This window comes from Schistocerca gregaria, chromosome 6 (genome assembly GCF_023897955.1).
Source record: "Schistocerca gregaria isolate iqSchGreg1 chromosome 6, iqSchGreg1.2, whole genome shotgun sequence".
Lineage (NCBI taxonomy): Eukaryota > Metazoa > Arthropoda > Insecta > Orthoptera > Acrididae > Schistocerca > Schistocerca gregaria.
Window position 1 is genome coordinate 9,663,486 of NC_064925.1, and position 8,508 is coordinate 9,671,993.

The 8,508-nt window shown below is 39.2% G+C and overlaps 1 non-coding gene across 1 annotated transcript; it reads left to right on the top strand.

Moving 5' to 3' along the window:
• Positions 1-668: 668 nt before the first annotated feature.
• Positions 669-743, top strand: Trnas-uga (transfer RNA serine (anticodon UGA)). The gene has a single exon. It is a non-coding gene; the product is annotated as a tRNA-Ser (tRNA).
• Positions 744-8,508: the final 7,765 nt, after the last annotated feature.

The following is an 8,508-nucleotide window of genomic DNA, read 5'->3' on the forward strand; positions in this document are numbered from 1 at the left end:
TGAAAATTTGTATTAACCAAAATCTTTGTGCAAACAATGATATCGTGTGTTCCAACACTCGTAGCAAAATGAAACTTCCTGGTAGATTAAAACTGTGTGCCCAACCGAGACTCGAACTTGGGACCTTTGCCTTTCGAAGGGCACACAGTTTTAATCTGCCAGGAAGTTTCATATCAGCGCACACTCCGCTGCAGAGTGAAAATCTCATTCTGGAAACATCCCCCAGGCTGTGGCTAACCATGTCTCCACAGTATCCTTTCTTTCAGGAGTGCTAGTTCTGCATGTTTCGCAGAAGATCTTCTGTAAAGTTTGGAAGATAGGAGACGGATACTGGCAGAAGTAAAGCTGTGAGTACCGGGCGTGAGTCGTGCTTCGGTAGCTCAGTTCGTAGAGCACTTGCCCGCGAAAGGCAAAGGTCCCGAGTTCGAGTTTCGGTCGGGCACACAGTTTTAATCTGCCAGGAAGTTTCATATCAGCGCACACTCCGCTGCAGAGTGAAAATCTCATTCTGGAAACATCCCCCAGGCTGTGGCTAAGCCATGTCTCCACAGTATCCTTTCTTTCAGGAGTGCTAGTTCTGCATGTTTCGCAGAAGAGCTTCTGTAAAGTTTGGAAGGTAGGAGACGGATACTGGCAGAAGTAAAGCTGTGAGTACCGGGCGTGAGTCGTGCTTCGGTAGCTCAGTTGGTAGAGCATTTGCCCATGAAAGGCAAAGGTCCCGAGTTCGAGTCTCGGTCGGGCACACAGTCTTAATCTGCCAGGAAGTTTCATATCAGCGCACACTCCGCTGCAGAGTGAAAATCTCATTCTGGAAACTCGTAGCAAAAGTTTTCCATCAGATAATTCACATATACTGGATTTTTGCTCCACTGCAGAGATAGTTTTGTGTCAAGCATGAATGACAATCAAAAAAATTAAATTTGCTAAAAGATTTCTTGAAGGTGAAGCTCTGTCATGGGAAAATTTAAATTTAAGTCAGTGGGAAATAATATCAGAGTTCTGAGAAAAAGTTTTTAAATAAATTTTGGTCAGAAGCAGAACATGGGAGAACCAAAAGAGAATTTTTGAATTCTTCAAATTATAGGTAAAGGGACAGTACTCTGAAAGAGTTTTGTAAGAACTAACTTAAAAAATTACGATATCTTCACAAACCATTTGATGAAATAACCCTGACTGATGCACTTAAAAGGAGATTACCAGTAGGGTTGCAGTGGGATTTAGTACATGGACATGACGATTGTCTTGAACAACTTTTACGATACGCTGGCAGGCTGGACAGGGCAGTAGAAAGAAGTATGTACCATAACAATTGAAATGATAGAGATAACAATAGGAATAACTACAGAAACAGAGATAATGGTAACTTCTATCAGGATCAAAGTGTCAATAGAGAGAAATTCTGGATATCAGCAGGATAGGAATAGCTGGGATAACAATGGACATTTTAATTGAAGAAACAATCATAGAGGTAACTACTTGAGAAATGGCAGTTTGCTTCAATGAAAGTCCACAACTTTGAGGTGAGGAAATATAACAAGCACAGGGCCCCCAAGTTACACTTGCAATTAGACAATAATAACAGTGTTAATCATATGGCACATATCAGGAATATCAGTCTTCTAATTTATGTTTTGATCAAACGTTTTTGGATACTGTGTTTAAACACAAACCAGAATGTGAGAGTAATGAGAATTTTGATGTACGAGGGCGGTTTGAAAAGTTCTTGGAATTATCACGAGACGTCAGAGCTAGCTGTAAACATGTGCCACATCCGTGCTCTTGAAAGGGAGCTGTGGCATTCACATGGCTCTGTTATTGTTCCCATGTAGTGATTTGCAAAGATGGAAAAAATTGAGACTCGAGCAGTGATTAAGTACTTTGTAAAGAAAGATATGAAAGTAAAGAACATTCAGGTCGATTGCCAGAATACACTAGTGGACTCTGCTCCTTCACATTCAACTGCTGCCAAATGAACAAATGAATTTAAATTTGGTCAGGAGAGCATAGATGATGATCCACATAGTGGTTGGCCAAGACATGTCACTACTCCAGAAATCATTGCAAAAGTGCGCAAAATGGTCGAGGATCGCCGATTAAAAGTGCGTGAAACTGCTCATACTTGCCAGATGTCATCCGAAAGGTTATGTCACATTTTAAGTGAAGAATTATAAATGAAAAAATTATCTGCAGGATGGGTGCTGGCGACTCTTGACGCTGGACCAAAAACTCATGAAATGGACATATCGGAACAATGTTTGGTCAATTTTAGGCAAAACTAACAAGATTTTTGCCACCGGTTTGTGACTATAGATGAAACTTGGGTGCACTACTACACCCTAGAGACAAAACAATCATCAAAGCAGTGGACTCATGCTAATTCTCTGCCACCAAAGAAAGCAAAGATAATTCCTTCAGTGGGAAAGGTGTTCTGGGATGCAAAGGGGATTCTGTTTGTGAATTATCTCCCTACTTTGCAAACAATTACTGGAGAATACTATGCTAACCTCCAGGACAAATTGCAATGAAAGGTATGTGAAATAGGGCAGGTCTAGCAAGGAAGAAAGTCATCTTCCATCAAGACAATGCACACCTGTGCACATGTACCATCACATTGGCAAAATTACACAAACAAAGATATGAATTGTTGCCACACCTGCCTTATTCACCTGATATGGATCCATCAGACTTCCATCTCTTCCCAAAACTGAAATTTTTTCTCGGTCGATGAAGATTCACTTCAAATGAAGAACAGATAGCTGAAGTTGACAGCTATTTTGCAGGCCTGGAGGAAACTTATTTTCGAGATGGGATCAAGGCACTGGAACATCGATGGACCAAGTGCATTAAACTACAAGGAAATTACACTGAAAAATATTAGATGTTTCAGTGATGTAAGTACTTTTTTTCTATTCCATTCTGAGAACTTTTCAAACCACCCTTGTAGTACGTACTAATGCTTTTTCTCTTGGACACAAAACTGTGTTGCTGATGTATGCAATTCAGGTGATGTCTGCATTGAATATGAACTAGGTGGTATTTTTGATGTAGATGTGAATGAGAGCTGTGAAGTAACTGAGGTTGGTAAGACAGACTGGTAGCTTATCACAAATGAATGGAAGTTTTGATGAGATGAGGCTTTTGTTACTAATAATGTTGTTGATGAAGTAATTTTGGAAGAATATGAACGTGATAATGAAGGTGGTGGTGAGTTGGTTCAAATGGCTCTGAGCACTATGGGACTTAACTTCTAAGGTCATCAGTCCTCTAAAACTTAGAACTACTTAAACCTAACTAACCTAAGGACATCACACATATCCATGCTCGAGGCAGGATTCGAATCTGCGACCGTAGCAGTCGCACGGTTCCAGACTGGAGCGCCTAGAACCGCATGGCCAGATGGTGTGAGTATCAGTATTTGTTGAGTTTAAGAATAATGAAGTCTCAGAGTTGTTTGTGAATGATTTTGACAATACAGGTAAGGTATGTGATATTTTTAAGTGAGTATCATGGAATACCAGTCCAGTCAAAACAGTTTTTCATTAATGTCATGCAGAGTAATGAACCAACTAAATGAGTAGATTCTTTTACAATTTCAAAATGTGACAATGTTAATAAATATCTAGTGATAAAATTCTTTTTTTGGAATGCTATTACTGTTGAATATTATTATTATTAATGTATACTCTGTAGAAAGTGATTAAATTTAATTGTCATGTATTCTTTTGGGTAAAGTCATGGGTGTTGTGGTTAAATGAGTGAAGACTCATTTTATTCATGTGTACTGTAAATGTTAGGAATCAATTAAATAGATAATGTAGTCACCAAGTGACGGCAGAGCACACACATAAAAGACTGTTGTGATGGCAAGCCAGAAGGCAGAAGGGTTGAAAGGGAAGAAAGAAGGGTGAATGAAAAGAACTGGAGAGGTCTAGGAAAAGGAAAAGTCACCATGAACTGTGGGTCAGGGGAGACATACTGTACGGGATGAAATGGAAAGACTGACTGTTGGGGACTGCATCAAATGAGATTTGAAAACCTGAGCACTTAAAGATGGAAGACAGTGTAATATGCAAGAGAGATTACTACTAAAACATCGTGCACAACTAAATAAGAGTGAGAAGCTAAGCACATTGTACGTACCAGAGGTGGGAGGAGCGGTGAAAAGCACATGGGATAGATTGAAAGATGTAGAAAATTAAATGGAGTAAAGCAAAGACTAGATACAGTAAAGAGAAGATGAGACAGAAGAATTTAACGTAAATTAAGGCCATGTGGGTGGCGAGAACCAACAACTCCGCAGGTGGAAACTAGCACTACATGTCCTTGATGTGTCACTACTCTAGAAATCATCACAAATGTGAACAAAATGGTCATGGAGGATCATCGGTTGAAAGTGCATGAAATTGCTCTTGCTTGCCAGATGTCATCTGAAAGGATGTATCACATTTTAACAGAAGAATTAGAAGTGAAAAATTATCTGCAGGATGGGTGCTGGCGGCTTTTGACGCTGGATCGGTAACGCAAGAGAATGGACATTCGGAACAATGTTTGGTTTGTTTTAGAAGAAACAAACAAGATTTTTTGCACTGGTTTGTAACCACAGATGAAACTTGGGTGCAGTGCTATACCCCAGAGACAAAGGGGATTCTGTTTGTAGATTACCTCCCCACTACGCAAACAATTACTGGAGAATACTGTGCTAACCTCCTGGACAAATTGCAACAAGAGATATGCGAAAAAGGGCCAGGCCTAGCAAGGAAGAAAGTCATCTTCCATCAAGAACTCTCCAGGTGGGAACTAGCAATACAACATGTCCTACGTTCTCACCACCCACCTGGCCTTAATTTACGTAAATTTCTTCTGGCTCCAAAAACTTGTCAGTCACAACAGTTTTTATGTGTGAGATCTGCTGCCGCTTGGTAAGTAGAGTTTTTAAATATTAGGAACAGTATCTTGAATTTTCATATGTGCAAACCAAACACATGTGTATGTTAAACACAGAATTCTTATGTCAGTACATCAGGGATTATGGTCCATACTCACTTTGTAGGCATTTGTTGAATGCTTCATCAGTGCAGTCCGACCTGTCTTGGTTAATTTCATTTAATCTGCTAATTCCTATGTAAATGTTACTTTCCTAAAATGTTATTTTAGTAGATTAAAACTGAAGAAACTGCAAAAAGGTGGGAATTTAAGGAGATGGGACCTGGATAAACTGAAAGAACCAGAGGTTGTACAGAGTTTCAGGGGGAGCATAAGGGAACAATGGACAGAAATGGGGGAAAGAAATACAGTAGAAGAAGAATGGGTAGCTTTGAGGGATGAAGTAGTGAAGGCAGCAGAGGATCAAGTAGGAAAAAAGGCGAGGGCTAGTAGAAATCCTTGGGTAACAGAAGAAATTTTGAATTTCATTGATGAAAGGAGAAAATATAAAAATACAGTAAATGAAGCAGACAAAAAGGAATACAAACGTCTAAAAAATGAGATCGACATGAAGTGCAAAATGGCTAAGCAGGGATGGCTAGAGGACAAATGTAAGGATGTAGAGGTTTATCTCACTAGGGGTAAGATAGAAACTGCCTACAGGCAAATTAATGAGACCTTTGGAGAAAAGAAAACCACTTGTATGAATATCAAGAGCTCAGATGGAAACCCAGTTCTAAGCAAAGAAGGGACAGCAGAAAGGTGGAAGGAGTATTCAGAGGGTCTATACAAGGGCGATGTACTGGAGAACAATATTATGGAAATGGAAGAGGATGTAGATGAAGATGAAATGGGAGATACGATACTGCGTGAAGAGTTTGACAGAGCACTGAAAGACCTGAGTCGAAACAAGGCCCCCGGAGTAGACAACATTCCACTGGAACTACTGACAGCCTTGGGAGAGCCAGTCCTGACAAAACTCTACCATCTGGTGAGCAAGATGTATGAAACAGACGAAATACCCTCAGACTTCAAGAAGAATATAATAATTCCAATCCCAAAGAAAGCAGGTGTTGACAGATATGAAAATTACCAAACAATCAGTTTAATAAGCCACAGCAGCAAAATACTAACTTGCATTCTTTACAGACCAATGGAAAAACTAGTAGAAGCCAACGTCGGGGAAGATCGGTTTGGATTCCGTAGAAATACTGGAACACATGAGGCAATACTGACCTTATGACTTATCTTAGAAGAACGATTAAGAAAAGGCAAACCTACGTCTCTAGCATTTGTAGACTTAGAGAAAGCTTTTGACAATGTTGACTGGAATACTCTCTTTCAAATTCTAAAGGTGGCAAGAGTAAAATACAGGGAGCGAAAGGCTATTTACAATTTGTACAGAAACCAGATGGCAGTTATAAGAGTCGAGGGACATGAAAGGGAAGCAGTGGTTGGGAAGGGAGTGAGACAGGGTTGTAGCCTCTCCCCGATGTTATTCAATCTATATATTGAGCAAGCAGTAAAGGAAACAAAAGAAAAATTCGGAGTAGGTATTAAAATCCATGGAGAAGAAATAAAAACTTTGAGTTTCGCTGATGACATTGTAATTCTGTCAGAGACAGCAAAGGACTTGGAAGAGCAGTTGAACGGAATGGACAGTGTCTTGAAAGGAGGATATAAGATGAACATCAACAAAAGTAAAACGAGAATAATGGACTGAAGTCAAATTAAGTCGGGCGATGCTGAGGGAATTAGATTAGGAAATGAGACTCTTAAAGTAGTAAAGGAGTTTTCCTATTTGGGGAGCAAAATAACTGATGATGATCGAAGTAGAGAGGATATAAAATGAAGACTGGCAATGGCAAGGAAAGCGTTTCTGAAGAAGAGAAATTTGTTAACATCGAGTATAGATTTAAGTGTCAGGAATTCATTTCTGAAAGTATTTGTATGGAGTGAAGCCATGTATGGACGTGAAACATGGACGATAAATAGTTTGGACAAGAAGAGAATAGAAGCTTTCGAAATGTGGTGCTACAGAAGAATGCTGAAGATTAGATGGGTAGATCACATAACTAATGAGGAAGTATTGAATAGGATTGGGGAGAAGAGAAGTTTGTGGCACAACTTGACCAGAAGAAGGGATCGGTTGGTAGGACATGTTCTGAGGCATCAAGGGATCACCAATTTAGTATTGGAGGGCAGTGTGGAGGGTAAAAATCGTAGAGGGAGACCAAGAGATGAATACACTAAGCAGATTCAGAAGGATGTAGGTTGCAGTAGGTACTGGGAGAAGAAGAAGCTTGCACAGGATAGAGTAGCATGGAGAGCTGCATCAAACCAGTCTCAGAACTGAAGACAACAACAACAAAATGTTACTTTAAGATATCTTTAATATATATGTGTATATTACTTTACTAGTTCATTTTTTTCATTTCATTCAGCTCTGTTTATTAATGTACCATACATGTGAGCACTTTTTAATCAATCCTGGTGTGAACTCTGTATACTTATTTTTTCAATACAGATAGGGAAAACATATGCTGTGTGATGTGACAGAGGCATTGAACAGCATACTTAGTACATAAAACAAAGCTAGACAGGAAGTTACCGGTCTATTGGAGCATGTGATGAGAAATCTAGGGAGGAAACTGAAAGATGTGGGTGGATCCACCCTCACACTCCTGTATGGCTGCACCCATGTTCGTCCAGTCGACTTTCAAGAGATCATAGGTGCTGCGTAATGTACTCAAGCATCTGTCAACTACATCAGTCTTGTGACTGAAATTTGTAGATTGTTAGCCAAGAAATTATCCTATATGCAAAATTCTTGTAAAAAAAAAAATTTAAAAAAGAAACTTTAAAGGAACCATCTGTTTAGAAAAGAAGTCACTGCTATGGAAAGTGTATTTCCACATAAATGTATGTTAACTTTCTAATACATTATGTATCTTTGGTATAATGCTGTGGAAGGCTGATGTCAGACAGACAGATGATTTTATTATGTTTAACACATAAATGTGAAAACTTAAGAATTTCAGGATTTTGTAAATAATCATCATAATCTGATAAAATTAGGCACTGTTAGGTTCTCTCTCTGGGTGAGGACTACTCAGGAGGACGTCGTTATCAGGAGAAAGAAAACTGGCGTTCTATGGATCGGAGCGTGGAATGTCAGATCCCTGAATCGGGCAGGTAGGTTAGAAAATTTAAAAAGGGAAATGGATAGGTTAAAGTTAGATATAGTGGGAATTAGTGATGTTCAGTGGCAGGAGGAACAATACTTTTTGTCGGGTGAATACAGGGTTATATATACAAAATCAAATAGGGGTAATGCAGGAGTAGGTTTAATAATGAATAAAAAAATAGGAGTGCGGGTAAGCTACTACAAACAGCATAGTGAACACATTATTGTGGCCAAGATAGACACAAAGCCCATGCCTACTGCAGTAGTACAAATTTATATGCGAACTAGCTCTTCAGATGATGAAGAAATTGATGAAATGTATGATGAGATAAAAGAAATTATTCAGGTAGTGAAGGGAGACGAAAATTTAATAGTCATGGGTAACTGGAATTCGTCAG